Raw genomic sequence first — 8880 nt, 5'->3', positions numbered from 1 at the left:
GGCTGGGGTCGGTGAGATGCTAGGTGGGAGTCAGGGCTGGGGTCGGTGAGATGCTAGGTGGGAGTCAGGGCTGGGGTCGGTGAGATGCTAGGTGGGAGTCAGGGCTGGGGTGGGGTGAGAGGCTGAGGTGGGAGTCGGGGCTAGGGGGGTGGGAGCCGGGGGTGGGAGTTGGGGCTGGGGATGGTGGGAGGCTGCGGGGGGATGAAAGTCTGGGGTGGGGTGCCGGGCATCTGCCTGGAGCCTCTCCTCCCACCCCAGTTCTCACCCTCCGAGCCACTGGTGAGTGACCACCCCATGGGGATGTTGGGTGATGACTGCAGGAGGGTGAAGGGTGGGAATAGGGTTGGTTGGTTGGTTGGTGGTACTTGCCTGGGGGAGGGTCCTCCTGGTTTAGCCCGGCAGGAAACCCAGGCTGGGGACTGTGGCGTTATCCCCGAATGACCGCGAATGACTCACTTTCTGGGGATTAGCGAGGGATCCCGGGACAGGGGTCTGTGCTTGAGGGTCTTCTGTGGCCTGGGGGCCCTCGGTTTCCTTCCCTCATCTTCCCTTTTGGTTGCCAGAGGTTTCGGGGAGTTGCCAAAGGGTTGGGACAGTGGCCTCTGAGGGTCCATGGCCCGAAACACCTTGTGTGCTGCGTGGTGGCTGCCGCCTTGCGGGTCAGGGGTGCCCCGTAGGACAGCTGTGCTCCTGGCTCCCTGACCTTCTCCTAGGGCCCAGCTAGGCGGGACTGTGTGAGATTCTGGGTGAGTTGGCTGTGTGTGATTGTGTGTGGTCTTGTGATTATGTGTGGTTGTGTGTGGCAATATGTGTAATTGTGTCTATAGCTGCATATGGCCATGTGTGGTTGTGTGTGACTGTGTATTATGTGTGTGTGTGTTTGTGGTCATGATTGTCTATGTTGTGTAATTATGTGATTGTATATGGTTGTGTGTGCTTATGTGTTGTGGATTCATGCGTGATTATGTATAGTTGTGTCATGTGGTTGTGTGGGTTCATATATGATTGATTGTCAATGGCTATATAAATATTTGTGCGTATGGTTGTGTGGTCATGTGTGGTTGCGTATAGTTAAGTCATGATCTTTGTGTGATTGCATAGGATTGTGTGTGGTTGTGTGACATTGTGTGACTGTGTGCAGCAATGTGTGTCATTGTGCCCGTGTAATTGTCTGTGGTGGAGGTGCAGTTGTGTGTGTGCATCTGTGACTGCACGTGTGAGATGGTAAATGGCTGTGTGTTGTATGGGAGATTTCTGCAGTTGTGTGGTTACAGTGTATGGTTGTGTGTGTGGTTGCATGATGAGATTTGTATGATTTTGTGGTTTTGTGTGGTTGTGTATGGTTGTGTAATTGTGTTTGTGACTGCATATGATTGTGTGTGGCAGTGTGTGTAATTGTGTCTGGATACGACTGTATGTGGTTGAGTTGTGATTGTATTTGTGTATGACTGTGTATGAAGTTGTGTTTGGCTGTGTGTTCATTGTATGTGAGGTTTGTGCAGTTGTAATGTGTGGTTATGTGTTTACTTGCATGGTGAGATTGTGTATGATTTGTGGATGGTGGTGTGAGGTTGTGTATGTGGTTGTATGAAGTGTGTTTTGTGAGGTTGTGTGTGGTTGTGTGTTGTGTGTGGTTGTGTGAGGTATGTGGTGTGAGGTTGTATGTTGTGTGTGGTTGTGTGGTTGTGTGAGAGGGTGTGAGGTTGTGTGAGGTGTGTGGTTGTGAGGGTTGTGTGAGGTATGCGATGTGGTTGTGTGAGGTTATGTGTGGTGGTGTGAGGTGTGTAGTGGTGTGAGGTGTGAGCTTGTGTGTGGTTGTGTGAGGCTTATGGTTTTGTGAGGATTGTGAGGGTTGTGTGAGGTTGTGGTTGTGTGAGGTATGTGTGGTGTGTGGTTGTGTGTGGTTGTGTGAGGTTGTGTGAGGTTGTGTGTGGTTGTGTGAGGTTGTGTGAAGTGTGAGGTGTGTGGTTGTGTGAGGTATGTGTGGTGTGTGGTTTGTGTGAGGTGTGTGGTTGTGTGAGGTTGTGTGAGATTGAGGTTGTGTGTGGTTGTGTCAGGTTGTGTGAGGTTGTGTGGTTGTGTGAGGTTGTGTGTGGTTGTGCTGTTGTGTCATTGTGTGTGCAAACTCCTTCTTCCTAGTCTTCTTGTCTGGGTCATGGGGGTGAGGGTTCCAGCGCTCAGGCTGCCCTGACCCTTGGGTAACTGGGTCCTGAAGACCCCACCTCATGGAGCCTGCTTGTCCCGTCACACAGAAGGGGAGTCTGTGTGCGCCCCGCTGAGCGCAGCATGTGACCGTGCGCCGAGGACCGTGCGCCCCGCTGAGCGCAGCGTGTGACCGTGCGCCGAGGACCATACGCCCCGCTGTGCTTTCGGTCCCGTCCCTGAAGAGCATTCGCGTGTGGCCCGAAGTTCCCTTTGCAGAATTTGGAACGTTTAGGGTGTAAAATGCGGGGCTTGGAGAGTGCGTAGGCAGAAGGTGTTGGTGGCTGGTTGCTCAGGCTGGGGACTCTGTCTGCGGGTGCGCGGGCTTTCGGAACCCGGGAGCATCGGAGTCAAATCCTGTTGGCACTGTGGTTGGTGACAGGCTTTGCGGCGACGTGGAGACGTCGCAGATGGATGGCTGGTGAGGGCAGAATGAAGGCCAAGGTGGTGTTGCTCAGATGGTGGACAGATGAGTGAACATTGGATGTAGGAGCAGCAGCCAGGCTGGGTGGTGGGGGACAGGCAAGCAGGTGGGAGGGAGGGAGTGAGGTCGCGTGGTTCCCCGTGCAGCTGTGGGTGCTGGAGTTGGTGTGTGGGGAGGCAGGAGTGGACCCTGGGCACCCATGCTAGGGCAGGGTTTAGAGCTCTCGGTCCTGCGCTCCTCTGTCCCTGAAGCCCACATGGCTTAGCTGGGGAGCAGGATTCTTGGGGAGCTTAACAGGGAAGCCACCCAGCAACATGGGGGTCACTGGAATTCCAGGAAATCTCTGTGTGTGTGTGTGTCTGTGTCTGAGGTGGGGGGCGGCAAAGAGAGCCTCAGTCTCCTCTGTAAATGGGCATGCTGATATTACCTGGACCTGTCTCCTGCATTCCCTGGGATTATTGGCAGGGCTGGATCGGCTCACGTAGGCCTGTGAGCCTTACACAAATAGGGGCTATTGGTGTAAACACACCTCATCCATGCTGCCAGTAGTCCCGTAGTCCCAGCTACTCAGGAGGCTGAGATGGGAGGATCGCTTGAGCCTGGGAGTCGGAGGCTGCAGTGAGCTGTGATCGCACCAGTGCACTCCAGCCTTGGTGACAGAGTGAGACCCTGTCTCAAATAATAATAAAAGAAAGACGGAGAAAGAGAAAGTTAGAAGCCCAAGAATGAAGCTGAGGTGAACCTTTGTGGTTTTTTTCTTTTTCTTTTTTTTTTTTTTTTTGAGACGGAGTCTCACACTGTCGTTCAGGCTGGAGTGCAGTGGCATGATCTTGGCTCACTGCAACCTCCGCCTTCCGGGTTCCAATGATTTTCCCACCTCAGCCTCCTGACTAGATGGGATTACAGGTGCACACCACCACACCCAGCTAACTTTTGTATTTTTAGTGGAGACGGGGTTTCACCATGTTGGTCAGGCTGGTCTCGAACTCCTGACTTCAGGTGATCCTCCCACCTCAGCCTCCCAAAGTGCTTGGATTACAGGCGTGAGCCGCCGTGTCCGGCGAACCTTTGAGTTTGATTGAAGTTGATGTGACACAGTTCTGCAGACAGCTCTAAGCCATTGAGGTTTCTGTGTGTGGCTCTGAAACGGATGCAGAGGACGACACACTCTGGATGACCCACTGACAACTGCGTAAGGCTTCCTGTGTTGTTGTTTTGCAGAGATGGGGTCTCACTGTGTTGCCCAGGCTGGTTTTGAATTCCTGGGTTCAGGTAATCCTCTCACCTTGAAATGCTGAGATTACCGGCGGGAGCCACGGCACCCAGTCCTTTGTCGTTTTGTTTACACGTTACCTTTATTAAAAAAGTTCGGATAATTTTAGTTGCGAAGATGGTGCCGGAGTCCCTGCACACACGCCCTCCACCCGGCGTTCCCTTTGCGTTGACATCTTTAGCCACAGAACAAAGAGCAGAGCTAAGGCATTATCAACGAGGGGGCCCCGCTCAGTTTTCCACCAATATTTCTGTTCTGCAGTTTTCCACCAATATTTCTGTTCTGCGTTCCCATCCGGGATTCCCCATTGCGTTTAGGAGCTGTGTTAATTTAAAATGATAGAACTCGTAAGTGACTGAGAGGTTACTTTTTAATCTCTGCCTTTTTCTCTCTTTTCCTTGGTATCACTCCTGTCGGCCCGCCTCTTCCCTCCCACACATCACTGGCTCCTTTCTCTCCTCTGTGCACATTATAAAGCTAAAAGAACACAGGATACCATTGCTGCAAATAGTTTTCTCACAAACACCTCTTCCCATGAAAACCTAACAAAAAGACCATAGACAAGATGCAAAAAAAGAGAGACCAAGCTTATTAAATTTCCTGTAGGCTTGCTGAGTGATTTATTTCATGATGTTGGGGCGATGGAGGAGGGGAGGTTTTTCCAGCTAGATTCGGGCCTGAGGACAGGGGACGGGAAGAAATAGGAGAGGCCACGGCACAGACAACTGCCTGTTCCATAAACGGGCCTTGGCTGCCGTGGGACCAAAGATGGGGAGTCTAATGGGATGGAGGGGTCTGAAAACTGTGCTCATCTTGGATTAGGTGAAAAACAAAAAAACTACACAGGCAGGTGGGCAAGACAGCCAAAGAGTTGAGACCAGGCTGGGGGTGTGATGGTGCAGGCTTGTCGTCCCAGCTAATTGGGAGGCTGAGGCAGGAGGATCACTTGAGCACAGGAGGTTGAGGCCAGCTGGGCAAGAGAGCAAGACCCCCATCTGTACAAAAACTAAAAAATTGGCCGGGCGCGGTGGCTCAAGCCTGTAATCCCAGCACTTTGGGAGGCTGATGTTGGAGGATTGCTTGAGGCTAGGAGTTCTAGACCAGCCTGGGTAACAGAGCAAGACCCCCATCTGTACAAAAACTAAAAAATTGGCCGGGCGCGGTGGCTCAAGCCTGTAATCCCAGCACTTTGGGAGGCCGAGGCGGGTGGATCACGAGGTCAAGAGATCGAGACCATCCTGGTCAACATGGTGAAACCCCGTCTCTACTAAAAATACAAAAAATTAGCTGGGCATGGTGGCGCGTGCCTGTAATCCCAGCTACTCAGGAGGCTGAGGCAGGAGAATTGCCTGAACCCAGGAGGTGGAGGTTGCGGTGAGCCGAGATCGCGCCATTGCACTCCAGCCTGGGTAACAAGAGCGAAACTCTGTCTCAAAAAAGAATAAAAAATAAAAATAAATAAATAAATAAATAAAAAAGAACACCAGACAGAAAAGTCCTGGGACCTGAAGTCCCGTGTATTAGTTATTGATTACTACATAACAAATCTCTCCCAAATTTAGCCAATTAAAGCAACAAACAATTATCACATCACAGTTTCTGTGGGCCAGGGATCTGGGAGTGATTTATCTGGGTGGTCCTGGCCCAGGAGGTTGCAGTTGTGGTTAAGGTTACAGTGAAGACATTGGCCAGGGCTGCCTCATCTGAAAGTTCAACTGGGGCTGGAGGAGCCACTCCCCCAGGCTGGTGCCCTCGTGTGGCTGTTGGTGGGAGGCCTCAGTTCCTCACCATGTGGGAATCTCCATGGTGCTGCTTGAGCATCCTGACAACATGGCTACTTGCTCCTCAGGGGCTGGTGATTCAAGGGAGAGAAAGAACAAAGCCATTGTACTTCTATAGCCTAACCTCAGAAGCCTTGCTCCACTGCTTCTGTTACATTCTATTCATTACAAGCGAGTCAGTAAGTCCAATGCACACTCAAAGGAAGGCAAATTAGGCTCTGCTAGGTGAGGAGAGCAAATAATTTTTGGACATACTTAAAAGCCACCACATCTATAACCTTGGGCAAGCTACCTAACTTGTCTGTGCCTCCAATTCATCTTTGGTCAGAATAGAACCAGTTTCCCAGGAGAACTGTGGCAATAAATGAGATGTTGAGCATAAATATTATTTAATGCAATGCTTGTCACACCGAAAATGCCTGTCTACTTACTTTTTTTTTTTCCCGAGATGGAGTCTTGCTCTGTTGCCCAGGCTGCAGTGCAATGGCACAATCTCGGCTCACTGCAACCTCCCTCTCAGGTTCAAGCAATTTTCCTGCTTCAGCCTCCCAAGTAGCTGGGATTACAGCTGCATGCCACCACACCTGACTAATTTTCATATTTTTAGTAGAGACGGGGTTTCACCATGTTGACCAGGCTGGTCTGGAACTCCTGACCTCAAGTGATCCACCTGCCTCGGTATCCGAAAGTGTTGAGATTACAGGCGTGAGCCACTGTGCTCGGCCTTACCCACTTATTTTTATGAAAGGCATGTTTTCCAGTGTTACAGCTCCTCTGGGTTTGTAGGGCCAGAGGTGCAGGGGAAACAGCATGCTCTTTCAGTAAACATTAGGCTGCAGAATGGAGAGAAACATGGTGGCTGTTTTTTCCTGGCTCCCTTTTCCAGTGCTCAAGGGAAGATGAATGGGAATTACGCAGTTCCAGGCTGTGCGTGCTGGCTGAAGCTTCCTACCGTCTACTCCCATGGGTGCGGCTTGCAAAATTCGACAGACAAAAAATAAAAATAAAGCAGAGAATGGGAAGGGTATAGTAGGATGGCTGGCAGGAGGCTAGAGCTGGGGATGTCGGGCAGGAGACACAGCCCGTGCAAAGGCCCTGAGGCTGCTCCGTGCTTTGTGCTTTTGGGGATCAGCGAGGAGGCCCGTGCAGCTGGGGCTGAGGAGCGAGGGGTTGGAGATGCGGGCAGTTAGACTGCATCACGGGGCGGGGGGAGGTTTGCGCAGAGGCGGGATGCCATCTGATGTGGGTCTCAGCTGTCTCCCTGAGGCTCCCTGTTGAGAATAGACCCACCGAGTGGAGGATGGAAGTGTCATTTCGTCAGCCTCGGTGACACACTGCGTCGACCAGGCTAGACATGGTGTAGGGGCCCAGTTCTAGGTCTGTCCTGCAGACAGTCTGACAGTGTTTTTGGATGGACTTGGGTGGGGGTGGGCCAGGGCATCAAGGGTAAACCTGGGCGTTTTTTGCTTTCTGTTATTTTTCTTGAGACGGAGTCTTGCTCTGTCACCCAGGCTGGAGTGCAGTGGCGCGATCTCAGCTCACTGCAACCTCCACCTCATAGGTTCAAGCAATTCTCCTGCCTCAGCCTCCCAAGTAGCTGGGATGACAGGCGCCCGCCACCATGCCTGGCTAATTTTCGTGGTTTTAGTAGAGACGGGGTTTCTCCATGTTGGCCAGGCTGGTCTTGAACCCCTAAGCTCAGGTGATCCACCCACCTCGGCCTCCCACAGTTCTGGAATTACAGGCGTGAGCCAACGCGCCCTGCCCAACCCAGGTTTCTAAAAAAAAAAGTTTTCATCACTTTTCTCAAACTCCTGGGCTCAAGCAATCCTCTTGCCTCAGCCTACCAACGTGCGGGGATTACAGACCTGAACCACTGCACTTTGCCTCGTTTTCTGCAAATTACCACAAATGCAGCAACTGGAAACAGCTCCTGCTGTTTCACGGTTTTATGTGGTTTCTGTGGGTTGGGGTCTGGGAATGGTGTGGCTGGATCCTCTGCTCTGGGTTTGACAAGGCTGCGATCATAGAGTGTTGCCTGGGTTGTGATCTCATCAGAAACTCAACCGGGGATGGCCAAGCCTAGGTTCATGCCTATAGTCCCAGCACTCTGGGAGGTTCAGGCTGGCAGATCAGTTGAGGTCAGGAGTTCAAGACCAACGTGGCAAAACCCCATCTCTACAAAATATTCAAAAATTAGCTGGGTGTGGTGGCAGGCGCCTGTAATCCCAGCTACTTGGGAAACTGAGGCAGAAGAATCACATGAACCCAGGAGGCAGAGGTTGCAGTGAGCCAAGATCGTGCCACTGCACTCCAGCTTGGGGACAGAGAGACTTTGTCTCAAAAAATACATATATTGCCCAGACTGGAAAACAGCAAGACCCCATTTCTACAAAAATTAAAAAAAAAAAAAATTAACGTGGCGTGGTGGGATGCACTTGTAGTCCCATCTATTCAGGAGGCTGAGCCCAGGAGTTGAAGGCTGCAGTGAGCTGGGATCACGCCACTGCACTCCAGCCTGGGTGGTGGAGCCTCATTCTATCTCTTAAAGAAAAAAAATGCGTGATATCTTGATGACCAAGGTTTTTGGAGCTTGCTTTAATTTTTCTCCCAAGGTCAATGCCTCCCTCCTGTCGCCCTGCTCCCTGGCCCCGGCTGTCCTCTGCGAAGGCTCTGAGCCGATAGCTCACTCCTGTTTGAAAACAGACACTGGCAGTTCTCAGAGTGGCATTAAGGACACGCTGGCCCTGAGCCAGGACTCTCCCCGGCCGGCCTCATCTGGAGTCTGGAAACAGACGTTGCTCCTGCTTCATTTACAGTAGCTCATGCCTCTGCTCACACAGTCCTTGCCTAGTCCCTCCGGGGTGGCCCCACACGGCTCCAGGTGGTTCCTGACAGATGAAGATGGAAGTGGGTGGGTTGGCTGAATGTCCCAGATTCCAGGTTAAAACTGGAATAGCTGCCGGGCTAGGTGGCTCACGCCTGCAATCCCAGCACTTTGGGAGGATGAGGCGGGTGGATCACGAGGTCAGGAGTTCGAGACCAGCCTGGCCAACATAGTGAAACCCCGTCTCTACTAAAAATACAAAAATTAGCCAGGTGTGGTGGCGTGTGCCTGTAGTCCCAGCTCTTCGGGAGACTGAGGCAGGAGAATCACTCAAACCAGGGAGGTGGAGGTTGCAGTGAGCTGAGACCACCGC

Source organism: Cebus imitator, unplaced genomic scaffold (genome assembly GCF_001604975.1).
Source record: "Cebus imitator isolate Cc_AM_T3 unplaced genomic scaffold, Cebus_imitator-1.0 Scaffold375, whole genome shotgun sequence".
In the NCBI taxonomy this organism is placed as follows: Eukaryota; Metazoa; Chordata; class Mammalia; order Primates; family Cebidae; genus Cebus; species Cebus imitator.
This window is presented reverse-complemented; position numbering follows the sequence as displayed.